The sequence below is a fragment of the Manis javanica genome, chromosome 15 (assembly GCF_040802235.1).
Source record: "Manis javanica isolate MJ-LG chromosome 15, MJ_LKY, whole genome shotgun sequence".
Taxonomy (NCBI): Eukaryota; Metazoa; Chordata; class Mammalia; order Pholidota; family Manidae; genus Manis; species Manis javanica.
In genome coordinates this window covers 78,673,374-78,685,424 of record NC_133170.1, presented here as the reverse complement: position 1 = coordinate 78,685,424, position 12,051 = coordinate 78,673,374, and the positions used below count along the sequence as shown (strand labels likewise).

The following is a 12,051-nucleotide window of genomic DNA, read 5'->3' as shown; positions in this document are numbered from 1 at the left end:
GCATCGCATATGTTACGCTTAATTTGAGATGTTAGTCTCTTCCAAAACACTTCGGAAGCCCACTCACACAGAAACCAGATGCTACTTATCCCTGGAGTGGCTTTACTAGCTCTTTTTAAATTTATTGGCACAATGGCCAAAGCCAGGTAAACAAGGGCTCTCTGAAGAAAGAAGGGACACAGAGTGTGAGCCATCTCCGGTTTTATCTGGATTAATCACCATGGAACTGGGCATGGGGGATGGCGAGGAAGCAAGGCTGATCTGGGAGGTCAGGAGGCAGCAGAGGACTGGGAGACAGAGGGTGTGGGTCTGACCTCCAGCAGTGGGGGTAGCAATGGGTACGTCTCTGCTGTTGCTGAACCTGCCAAGCCTACAAGCTTGATCTTCCTTAATTGATTTGCAAAGTTGGAAATTCCCATTTCCTACTGTGTCATACACAGCAAACCATTTTCCTGGGAGCTGAGTCGCCAAGGCCAATAGGCGCTTAAATCAGACAGGAGTCATTTCAAGAACAGCCATTTGTCCAGCCCTCTGACCTGCCTTCTACAAACCAGGCTTTGTGCTCGGGGCTGGTGGTACAGCCAAGGAGCTCACAGTCTCCCGGACAATCCAAGACTGTCACATACAGAGAGAAGACAAGAGAGGCAGCTTCATTCAAAACCAAGCAGTTTGGCAGCTTTTCTCTCAGATTCAGAGGCGTTGATTCATTCTAGCAGCTGCTGCCGATCTTTCGTAACTACACCCTTAAATCCGATCTGGAGAGCTCACCAGTCATCCACTCAGCCATCTCTGGGTGCCGTTTCCTGGGAATGCCACCATCTGGTAAGGGGTGCGAGCCATTCCTGACACCTTCCAGCATCTTCCAGAAGGTGACCTGGGCTCCCAAATCTGCAAATCCATCCTGTGTGGTGTGCAAAGGGCCAAGTGTGTGCCTGTGTCCTTCCAGAAGTAGGGCTACAGTAAATGCATGCAGCTTGTCCACCCACAGGCCGCCGATGGAAAGGGCCCAATGTCTAATGTCCCTGGAGTGCCCATGTCCTCTCCTCTCTGTCCCCATAGGTAGCTCATTCATTCGTCCATTCCAAAGCGCAGTTACTAAGCACCTACTATATGCGGTGCCCCCAGCAGTGAACATGACATGTCCCATGGAGCAAACAGTCAAGATGGGAACAGACAATCCAAATAAGCAAGATCTATAGACTGTTAAGTGAGTGACAACAAAGGAGGGGGTGGCCAGGGAAACCTTCACTGTGAGGGGCCTGTAAACTCCGCCTCCTCCTGACGTCCTGCCTCTGCTGGAGCCTCCTCCAAGCTACTCCCCTAGCGCCGCCAGAGTCTCTGCTACACAAGCGCCAATGCATCACTCCCCTGCTCAAAGCCCTCACCTGTCTCCCCACTGCCCTTCAAATAAAGATCGAACTCCCTCCCTGAGGCCCAGCAGGATCAGGACCCTCTTTCTCTCTCTAACTTCGGTCTAATGCTTGACACTCCTCCATCTGTGTCTGTCTGTCCCCCACACACACTCACACACTTACTTCAGCCCAGCAAATCCCAGGCAGATCCGACAAGGCACGCCCTGCTTTCTTTGCCTTTATGCATGTACACTGCCTGGCTAATCTCACTTTCTTTCAGTTGTCAGCTCCAAACTGCCACCTCCTCTAGGAAGCCCTCTCGAGACCCCAGGGCAGGTTCAGGTGCCTCCTGTGCTCTGGTATCTAAGTCCCTGGTGGTTCTCCAGAGCTTAGCACTTACTGCGCATGTGGTGATTGCCTCCATTTCCTATGCTAGACTGGCAGCTCCTGGCCAGGAGGGTCCTGAGTCCAGCTTACAGCTGTATCCCCAGGGTCTGACACCGCACTGGACAGAAAGTCAGTATACAAAAAAATGCTTAAAGGAAGAACATCTCTGAGAGAAGAAAATACTGATATCCAGTACAGGCATGGCTGCAGGAAAATTCATTTGCTCTTCTGCTCGCAGGGACAAGGTAAGTCATGAAAGTGATTTGGCAGTATTTACCTCCAACTAATAGTTTCTGGGATTCTATCAAAAGTCAGGCACCACACTAAATGGCTCTGTGCACCCACTGTTTTCCCCCACTTAATGCTCTCAACAGTCTATGCCTTTCAAATTGTTACTACCACTTTACAGGAGAGGAAGACAGTTCAGAAAATGAGCCAGATCACATGCCAGCGAGGGGTAGCACTACGGCTGCAATCTTCCAACTATAAATTAAGTGTTATTTCCCCAAAATACCTCACCCCCAACCCATTCATTTATTTTTGACTCAGGAATCCCACTTCTACAAACTTATCCTATGGAAGGAATCTGAAGGAAGAGAGAGCCATATACACGAAGATGTCCGCTGCAGTGTTCTGTCCCCAAGCGCAACAATAACACACCCTGGGTTTTGGGTGACCACCCTTCCTGGAAAAAACCCAGGACTCATAAGCCATCTGAAAGGTCACAGAAGTTGCAACGTCGGCAGGCGGACCAGATCTCCAGTTCCCAGCCTGCCCAGAACACCACAAAGGGCACAAAACTCCTGTCGCCCACATGTCCTGAGTGTGTGAACAGAAAAGATGGCTGCCATGCTGTAACAGCAAAAACCTAGAAATAATCCACACTTTCCACAGAAAGGTGAAAGTATCTCAGCCACACGTCAGGGCTTTTCGGCAGCTCTTGAAAACGAAGGCTGGGCGGTCTGCTCAGTAATGTGGCAAGTGTTTAAGATAATCCTGTGGGAGGAAGGGGGCGCATGGGATCTTTTTGTGCTCAAGGCTGTGACAATAGCAAAGACTATTTACACAAAAGGTCAAGGTCTGGAAGAGAAAAGGGACCAATGGGGAAAAAAAAAAGAGTTGGTGACCTAGAGTGGAATTGTTGGTAAATTTTTTATTTCTTTTCATTTCCATCAGTGTTGTTTGTGCAAATATTTTTTTAAGCCTCAGTACCCAAATTTCCCTCCGAGCTGTGTTCTCCCCATTGGGTCAAAGCGCAGAGGTACAAAGGCCCTCTCCCCCTCCTTTCAGAGCCTTTGGAAGCTAGGAGTAAGAATGACTCGTGTCTATTAAGCACACACTATGTGCCAGGTGCTGTTCTCAGGGCTCTACAAGGATTATCTCGCTTGGTCTCCTGAACAAGCCAAAGAAGCAAGCCCAGTGATGAACCCATCTTACAGGTGAGGAAACAGACGTGTGAGGAGCGAAGGGCCAGCTCCCCGGGGGGTTGGGTTTACACTGACCCGCCTTCATGCCAGATATCTTCCAAAGTCCACTGGGCTTAACCAGAACAACTGAGTTTTATGACATTCAGATGTAAAGGGCACTTCATACCCATTGTAAAACCTATTACAGAAACAGTCAAACAAACAAACAAAAAAACACCGGTGTTGGTGAGGATGTGGAGAAATGGCAACTCTTGTGCACCATACGGGGGAAGAGAAAATGGTGTGGCTGCTGTGGAAAACAGTACGGCAGATCCTCAAACTCTAACCATAGGGTTGCCAGATGACCCAGTGATCCCACCCCTGGAGATACACCCAGAAGAACCGAAGGCAGGGACTCAAACAGGCAGTTGCACACCAATATTGGTCAACCAATATTATTCACAACAGCCAAAAGGTAGAAACAGTTCAAATGTCTACATATAGATGAAACACAAAAACACAATGTGGTCTATTTCGACCATGGAATGTTACCCAGCCCTGAAAAGGAAGAAAATTCTGACACATGCTATGACATGGATAAAGCTTGAGGACATGATGTGAAGTACAATAAGCCAGTCACCAAAAGACAAATACTACAGGATTCCATTCACATGAGATACTTACACAGATTTACAGAGCCAAAGTAGAATGGTGGTTGGGGGAGAGGGGCTGCGCGGGGAGGGGCATGGGGAGTTAGCGTCTCATAGGTACAGCGTTTCCATATGAGATGATGACTAAGTTCTAGAGATGGATGGTGGTGATGGCTGAGTAGCAATGTGAATGTCCTTAATGCCACTGGACTGTAAATCTAAAAATAGTTAAGATGATAAATTTCATGCTCTGTTTATTTTACCATAATTAATAAAAAGCAAGAAACTAAAAGCAAAGGTAAAGTACACCTAACACTTAAGTTCTAATGACCACAGATTCAGCCTAAAGGGACCCATGTCTTTCAGACAAATCTCAATGAAAAGCCCTCATGGTCTATACTGAGCTTTGCCCCCCACCACTGGGAATGCAGTGGGAAGAAAAGGAGACCCCACTGCTGATAGCAATAAGTGACACAGTCTACTAGAAAAGGAGGAAACGATATACCATAAAAATTAGGGGGATACCCTGATGGAGACAGAAAGTGAGGCTGTGAAAGCCCAAAAATGAGGAGGAATCAGGGATGCCTTCCTGTAGGAGGGGACATCTCAACTGAGACTAAGTAGAGTCAGCCAAGCAGAGGAGGAGGTCAGTGTCAGCAGAAGAAATGGCATGTGCAAAGGCCCAAGGGTACACAGGAGAAGCAGTCATACTACATGAGCCTGCTCACTTACCCTTTGTGGCATAATGTGGAGCTACCTTGGTCGAAAGTCTGAGAGGCAAAACTTTCTAAAAATCATGCACTCCTGTTAATTGGAGTCAGTCACATCAGAGAGTACAAAACACTAGCCTGAGAGTCAGAACGGGGTGGCTTTAGCCAAGGTGACCACACATTCTGGTTTAACTGCAGCATATCCCTTTCAATCTCAAAAGTGTCCAGGTTTGGACAATAAATTATTCTTCCATCCTACTTTTTTTTTTAACTGTGGTAGAAGTCACATAACATAAAATTCACCATTTCAACCATTTCAGAGCATGTGATGCAGTGGCATTTAGTACATGCACAATATTGCACAACCACCACCATCTAGTTCCAAAACATTCTCACCGCCCCCAAGGAAACCCCGGACCCATTCCACCGCTGTCCCCGTTCCCCAACCCTGGCCTCTGGCGGTCGCTACTCTACTTTCTATTTCTGTGAATCGGCCATTCCTGGGTATTTCATAAAGACGGAATCCCACATTCTGTCCCTCACCCTAGCCTCTGTCTCAGCGCCTCTGCTAACTTGCGATGAGAACTCAGGAAAGTCCCTTCCTTGTTCTGGGCCTCAGTTTCCCCACAGGTGAAATAAGGGCTCGCTAAATTCTCTTATTTTAAAGATTCTGCAATTCCGAATCTCCAACCCAAAGTCTACATTATCCATTCCTCCCTGCGCTTGGCTCATCCCTCATGGAGTCCATCTCTCTGGATTCTGACACACAGATTCTAAATCTCCAGGCCCCCCAGGATTTCTTCTAGCAACTGGTGTTCACTAAAGGATTGTTGAGGGACTAAATAAAATTCTTACTCCCCTGTTGACAGAAGCAACAAGAGGTAAGTTTCCTACTGAGTGTACATTATTTCTGTAAGAACTGTCTTAATTAAAAAGTCAAGAATTGGGGTGGAAGGTTGCGGGGCAGGCGGGGTCTGGGGTGTGGGGGCTGGGGCGATGGCCGCGCTGCACTGGGGCCAAGGGAGGACGGGATTAAGGAGGAGGTGCAGGATGCAAATGCTGAACTGGCCGGGCTGGGAGGAGAGAACAAAGGGAGGGGAGGGGAGAATCGAGGCTGGCCGGCCTAGCCAGGCCAAGAATGCAACTGCCCCGGTGGGGGAGCTGGGAGACCCTTGTGCTTGGACGGGACAGGGTCGGGGGACATGCGGGAGGAGCCCCGTGACCACTGGCTCCTTCTTGCTGACAATGTACACTATTTTCTGGAAGGTGCACTCTGATTGGAATGTATACCCATCTGCTGGTGTCCTCTTTGTTCATGCTTTAGAAAGACAGTGTTTTAAGAGGGAATTTCTACCTTACCCAAAACCTGCTGAGATCAGTAATGATTCCATAACATTTAATACAAGTTTAATGGCTTATCCAGACCGACCTGGATGGCTTGGATATATCCAGAGGACACCATATAGTGATGGAGTCCTATATGGGTCTCCAACGACTGAAAATGTGGGGAAACCAACAGTTATTGAGATAACTGCCCAAAGTAGGTGTACCTTTGAAACTGGATGGCATAACTTGATAATTAATATAATGTCAGCAGAGGACTTCATTAAGATATGCATACCCTTTTTCATCAAAATCAGACTTCCCATTACCATATCAAGCAGAATTCTTCATTAAAAATAGGAATGTAGAAGAAATGTTGGCCAGTGAGGTTCTTGGGGACTTCTTGGAGCAGTGAAACATGTGTGGCCACCAAAGTGACTCAACGCCATGAACATCACGTAACCCCAAGGCAGGGGTGGCAGGGTTCCGCTCCCCAGGTTCAAGTCATGGTTGGTGCCGATGTCCCATTCTCTTCTTGTTTATGAGAGGTTGAAAATCCACAGAATCAATTGAGATGCAGTCAAGAAACGGAGCCTGTAATAACACGTGACAAGTTCCGTACTCAATTCTACATAGACTGGTGCAAAATTTCTCTGATTGAGAAAACAAAGCAAGTGTCCACCTATCAGGAAGTGATTCGTGGAGAGGGGATTTTGCCTGATGGTGGAGAATACAAATCCCCTTCTGATTTGAAAAGCAGAGACTATTACACGGATTTCCTAATGACACTGGATGCGCCTTAGGCGGTGGCACTGGTCCTTTTTCTAATACTTGCTTATATCATGTGCTGCCGATGGGAAGGAGTGGAAAAGAGAAACATGCAAACGCCAGACATCCAACCGGTCCATCATAGTGCTATTCAGAAATCTACCAAAGAATTCTGTGACGTGTCCAAGAACAGAGAGATAGCCTGGCCCGTCAATGCTTCCTGTGTTTCACCCTGTTACCAGGGAAATCATGCCTCCCCTACATGCAGACAATTATGGGAGCACTAGTAAACCATTGACACAAACGCAGCAGGGCTTCCCACATCAGACTCAGATTCCCCCAGCAGCAGACTACGGGTAAATGGTATTCCTGAAGAAAGGAAACTGACTGAAGCAATGAACTTGTAATCACACAGCACGGCAGTTGTATCTTATTTCTTCCCTCTTCCAATAATGCACGAGCTTTTCTGGCCTATGGTGTGCATGTAGACAGTATTAAGTATATACCAAATAATACGTATAACTTTAATCTTACTAATGTATTTTTTTTGTACTTAGGCATTTTTGACAATGTGTAAAACACTGATGACTTTATATGTGTCACAATAAAAAGTGATCTTTAAAATAAAAAATTATTAATGAAAAAAAGAAGTCAAGGATTGTCTTGACTTCTGTACAATTTCAAGTTCAAAAGATAAGAGTTCAGCACATTTGACATTCCAGACTCTGGGAAACAGAGGAACAGTTTGAGGGGGCTTTTCCCAAACTTCCCCTGGAACACCAGATTTATACCACAAAAAGGGTTCTGTGGTTTATTAAAAGGGTTTGGAGGACACTGGGTTCAACAGTGGTGAACTAGTATCCTTCCAACAAGACTCTCCAGAGCCTTTAATATGCTAATTTGCACTTTAGCCATGCTGAAACATAATGCAAACTGCTTCACCCCGACACCCCTTGTCCAGATGGAACTGCTGAGCTAGAGAAAGAACGTTACAACTTGTCTTTATGCCTCTACGTGAACATCCGCCTTTTCAATTTTCATCGGCCTGTTCCTTCTGGACTGTTTGTGCTATTTCTGGACTGGCTAAGCTCATTGTAACCATTAATCACGCTGCTTTTTTTGTTTGTTTCTCTTGAGATCAGGGATGGGCAAATTATACAGTCTGGAGGCCACATCCTGCCCCACTGCCTGTTTTTGTAAATAAAGTTTTATTGGAGCACAGCTACTCCCATTTATTTACATACTATCTATGGCTTCTTCTAAAGATGAAGACAGAAGAGAGTAGTTGCAGAGGCCATATGGCCCAGAAAGCCTAAAGTATTTACTATTGGGCCCTATAAAGAAAGAGTTTGTGGAGAATAGGGGAGGATGTGACAAAGTTTGACATTATTCTAGCTGGTCCACCCTTGAGATCTCTTCCGGTGCTCCACGTGGTGACTACAAAAAAATTTAGAGAAACGGGGAGAAAAATGTTTCTGATGTACATCAACATGGGCATTTTGAATGTAAATGGGAACTTTCTGTCAAAACTAAAATGGAATCGGGCCACGCACACTATTTTGGAACTTGCTTTTTTAATTTCAAAATACATCATAAATATTTTGCACGTCCCTAGCTGTACAGTCTGTAAGTTGTTTCCAATGCTTTTGTAGTATTCCATTATATGGCTATCCCACCATTAGAGAACCCATCTCCACTGCTGGATTCCAGTGGACCATTAGGTCATTTCCAATCACTGACCATTCCAACCAACACTGCAGCAGACACCCCCAGGCAATTATTTTCCCAAGATAAATGTTAACCTAGAAGTAAGCTGGCTGGTACAAAGGGTGTATCCTTTTTTAGAGCTTTTGATATAATGTAGAATGAACCTTTCTACCTGAGGGGAAAACATCCCATGCTGACTTAATTCAAAGCTTAGAAGGTCAGGGTTCTCGACCTCTCCTCTGGGGCAAACCCAATCAAGTCATCTAATGGCAATAAACTAAGGCGCCTGGCTAGCCCTGCCCTCGCTGAGAGCTTTACTGGCTCTCAGTTATGGCCCGGTCGTCACAAACTTGACTGTAAAGTTTACAAGGACAATAGAACAGCTCACACAGAGAGATGGGCCTGGGCCTGGCCCAGAGGCTGATTCCGGCCTGGCTTTGGGAGAGGGAGCAGGAAGGAAGGCCCAGCCCTGGACCTGAAGTTCACGGCAGAGAAAAGTCAACCCCAAAGCTCAAACAAACACAAGGCAGAGCACAATGCTAGACTCAGAAAAATGCGAGCACAACATGCTCTCTCTTCAGGGAGGCTGAGAACTGCATATTGCATTTCAGAAAAAAAAAAATTCCCTCCAAGCACAAAGAGATTTCTAGAGAAATTAGCTTATTCTGGCCCAAGAGCTGCCTTACGTGCAAAGCTCAAGCCCTAGGAAGGTGTGATCATGTCACTTCCCAGCTCTAAACTAAATGGTTCCCACAGTTCATTGTCTTGGACAAGGTACACAAGGACCCACCAAAACTAACCAACCTGGTCTATACTGCAGGCCCTGCCTACACTCCCAGAATCCCAAATGGATCCCTTGACTTAAATGTCTTTTTTTGTTGTTTATTCCTTCTCCATGGACATCCTTTTACCCACAGCACAATTTCCATTTGCCCAAATCAACCCCATCCTTTGTAAAGCAGTTTAATGGATGCCTCTTCCAGGAAGCCCTTTCTGATTTCCCAGGCCAAGGTGACTTCCAACCCTCTTTGGCAATTTACCTGATCTTAACCCTTGTATCACAGATAATCCTGAGGTTCTCCCCCTTGCAAGATTTACAGCCCCCACCCCACCCAAGACATAAATCTTTCCATTCTGAGTTTTCCTTTCTGGGACCTATTTGATGCCTAAAACAGGAAAGGCAGAATAGGATAGTGCTAGGTTCCCCAGATGGTGGGAGGCAGTCCACGTGGGACAGAAGATGGTTTTAGGTAACACTTAGGTTGCTTTGATATCCAGGTGCAGTGTGAAGCTGCTGTGAATGACATTGTGTGGAAGCTATTTCCTTCCTAATCTCAGGGGAGCTTTCTCATGAAGTCCCTGAGATCATCTCTGCTGCTACTATGCCTTTAACACCTACATCTCCGTTATCTGCCAATCTCCCAATTTAATCAAGAAAAACCACCCCAAGCTCAGACCAATAGCTACAGCAGATTTTTAAACATGATTTTATTTTCATTCTATTTAATTTTACTGTCATATTCTTTTTCAGACAAGTGACACTGGTTTACTATTTACGAGAGGTTTTCCATAAAGCTTTTTAAAAATGTATTTAACTTTGAAAAAAGTTTAATTTTAAAAATTAAAAAATAAAGGTTTTAATTTATTTTAATAAAATTAATTAAGTTTTAAAATAAAATAATGGTACAGGGCTTATAAGACTATAGCAAAAGCCCACAAGGCTGGAAATCACCAGTAAAATGGAAAGTATATAATATTGGAGACAAATAGGGCAGATACACGCTCTCAGGCAGCTTCCCTTATGGCTAATAAGCCAGAGACTAGCTTCCCTGGACTTCCTTGCAACTAAGAGCAGCCACATGATCCATTTCTCACCAAAGAGACATAAGAAGAAATGGCTGGAAGACTTCTATGGAAGTTTTTGTTTTGCTATTAAAACAGGCAGATCATAAAACAGACAGATGGAGCTTGTCATGATTCCCTTCCTCCTACCTGGAACAAAGATGTGATGCCTGGAGCCAGGGCAACCACCTTGAGACCATGAGATTACAAGCAATACTTTCAGGATACTGACATGAAAAGACCTTGATAACATGGCTGAGCCACTGCACTAACTATGAACCACTTTCCTCATGATCTTTTTGTTGTTATGTAAAAAATAATGTACTGCTTAAGCCATTGTTAGTTAAGAGTTTCTATTACATTGCAAGGAAAAGCATTCCTACCAGACACTGATTTTAGTGAAAATTGGTTAAGTGTCTTCTAAATAAAACATAGTGGTTGTGGTGCCTTTGACAACCCCACTACACCTCTGAAAGTTCAGTTTCTTCTTGAGTAAATTAAGTTGAATGATACGACCTCAAAGGATTCTGAGGATTAAAGAAGGGATACCTATGGGTAGAGTTGGCACATAGTAGGTTTCTGCATATACATGACAAATAAATGAGCAAACAAACAGAATATGAAGCCTGGAGGTATTTATGGGTAGGTTGGATTTGTGGGGGGAAGAGAGGGATCTAAATTCTTCAAGCCCTAAAGGAAGAGTTCTCTCACAAAGGAATCTGGGAGAGACGGTGACTCAGGGAACCTGCCCTTACCCTCTTTCTCAAACTGAATCCCGGTGTCACAGCTGGGAGAGGGGAAGGAAGGGTAACTGGCTATGTGGATACTGTTCGCAAAGCTGGCCTAAGAGCCAATACCAGCCTGTCTTCTAGACAAGCCTATTAATAACAGAGAAAGTGCCAAAAAATGTGCCCAAACAGTAACCCCGAAACCAGGGTGCAAAAAAAGCCTGAGAGGATGGCCAAGCCTGCACCCGGGTCCCAGGCACATAAACAGTCTCGGGGCCATCGCTGGCTGCGGCACAGCACCCGCCCCACCCGCCACCAGCCATTCCCACCTGTGCACTGCCCATGGCAATACACCAGGTTTTCCCAGGAAGAGAGCTGGGCCTCCCGTGCCCTTCAGGCGGCGGGCTGACTCCTCCTCCTCCTGGACCGACTTCCCAGCACCCCTGTAAACCCATCAGGGCCCGGCGCTGCCGGCCTCGGGGCTTGACAGAGAGGCCCCACCCCTCACGAAACCTGGGCTTCCATGTAGCTCAAGAAATACCCCTGCCCGACCACCAGAAAGAGCCCCCAGTGAGTTGTTCAAGTTTATGCCATTGTTTTGCCTCCAAACTATCAGTGTCAGGCCCTGGGAAAGCCTGGTGTCAATTATTCTGTCATCAAATCACTAACACTGAGCTCTGAATATGAGCCAGATGGTACATTAAATGAATATTCCCATTTATTCCACCCTCTGAGGGGGGTCCCATGATGAGGCCCACCCAAAGGACGAAGGCAACAAAGCCTGGGAGGTTCAGCAATCTGCCCAAGGGGTGCAGCCAGCATTTGTACTCAGGCTGTTCACTCCCATCCCACCCCGTTAATCCCTGCAGTGTCAACAGTGGCTGTGTGAAGAGGTGCCACCCGTGTGCCGGGCCCCGGGCCGAGGGCTCTATGGGTAATCTCTGTTAATTTCCCTTCAGGGACCTCCTGGGGTTGATGGTATTATTATCCCCATTTTACAGATAGGTAAACGGAGGTTCCAAAAGGCAAAGTGATTTACTGAGGTCAATCACTTAGTAGGTTAGCAGACCTGGCATTCCACTCAGGCTGTCTGTGTCCAGAGCACATGGGCTTTGCCATTTTGTCACTCACCCCCACTGCCCGGCACATGGCCATCCCAGCTCAGAGCAGATTTTCAG

The 12,051-nt window shown here is 46.1% G+C and overlaps 1 protein-coding gene and 1 pseudogene across 4 annotated transcripts in view; one reads left to right on the top strand and one right to left on the bottom strand.

The window, feature by feature from the left end:
• KIAA1671 (KIAA1671 ortholog) overlaps positions 1-12,051 on the bottom strand; it is a 187,487-nt gene that overhangs the window by 136,794 nt on the left and 38,642 nt on the right. The gene's annotated exons all lie outside the window — the stretch shown is intronic.
• Positions 5,644-7,334, top strand: LOC108388489 (epsilon-sarcoglycan-like; annotated as a pseudogene).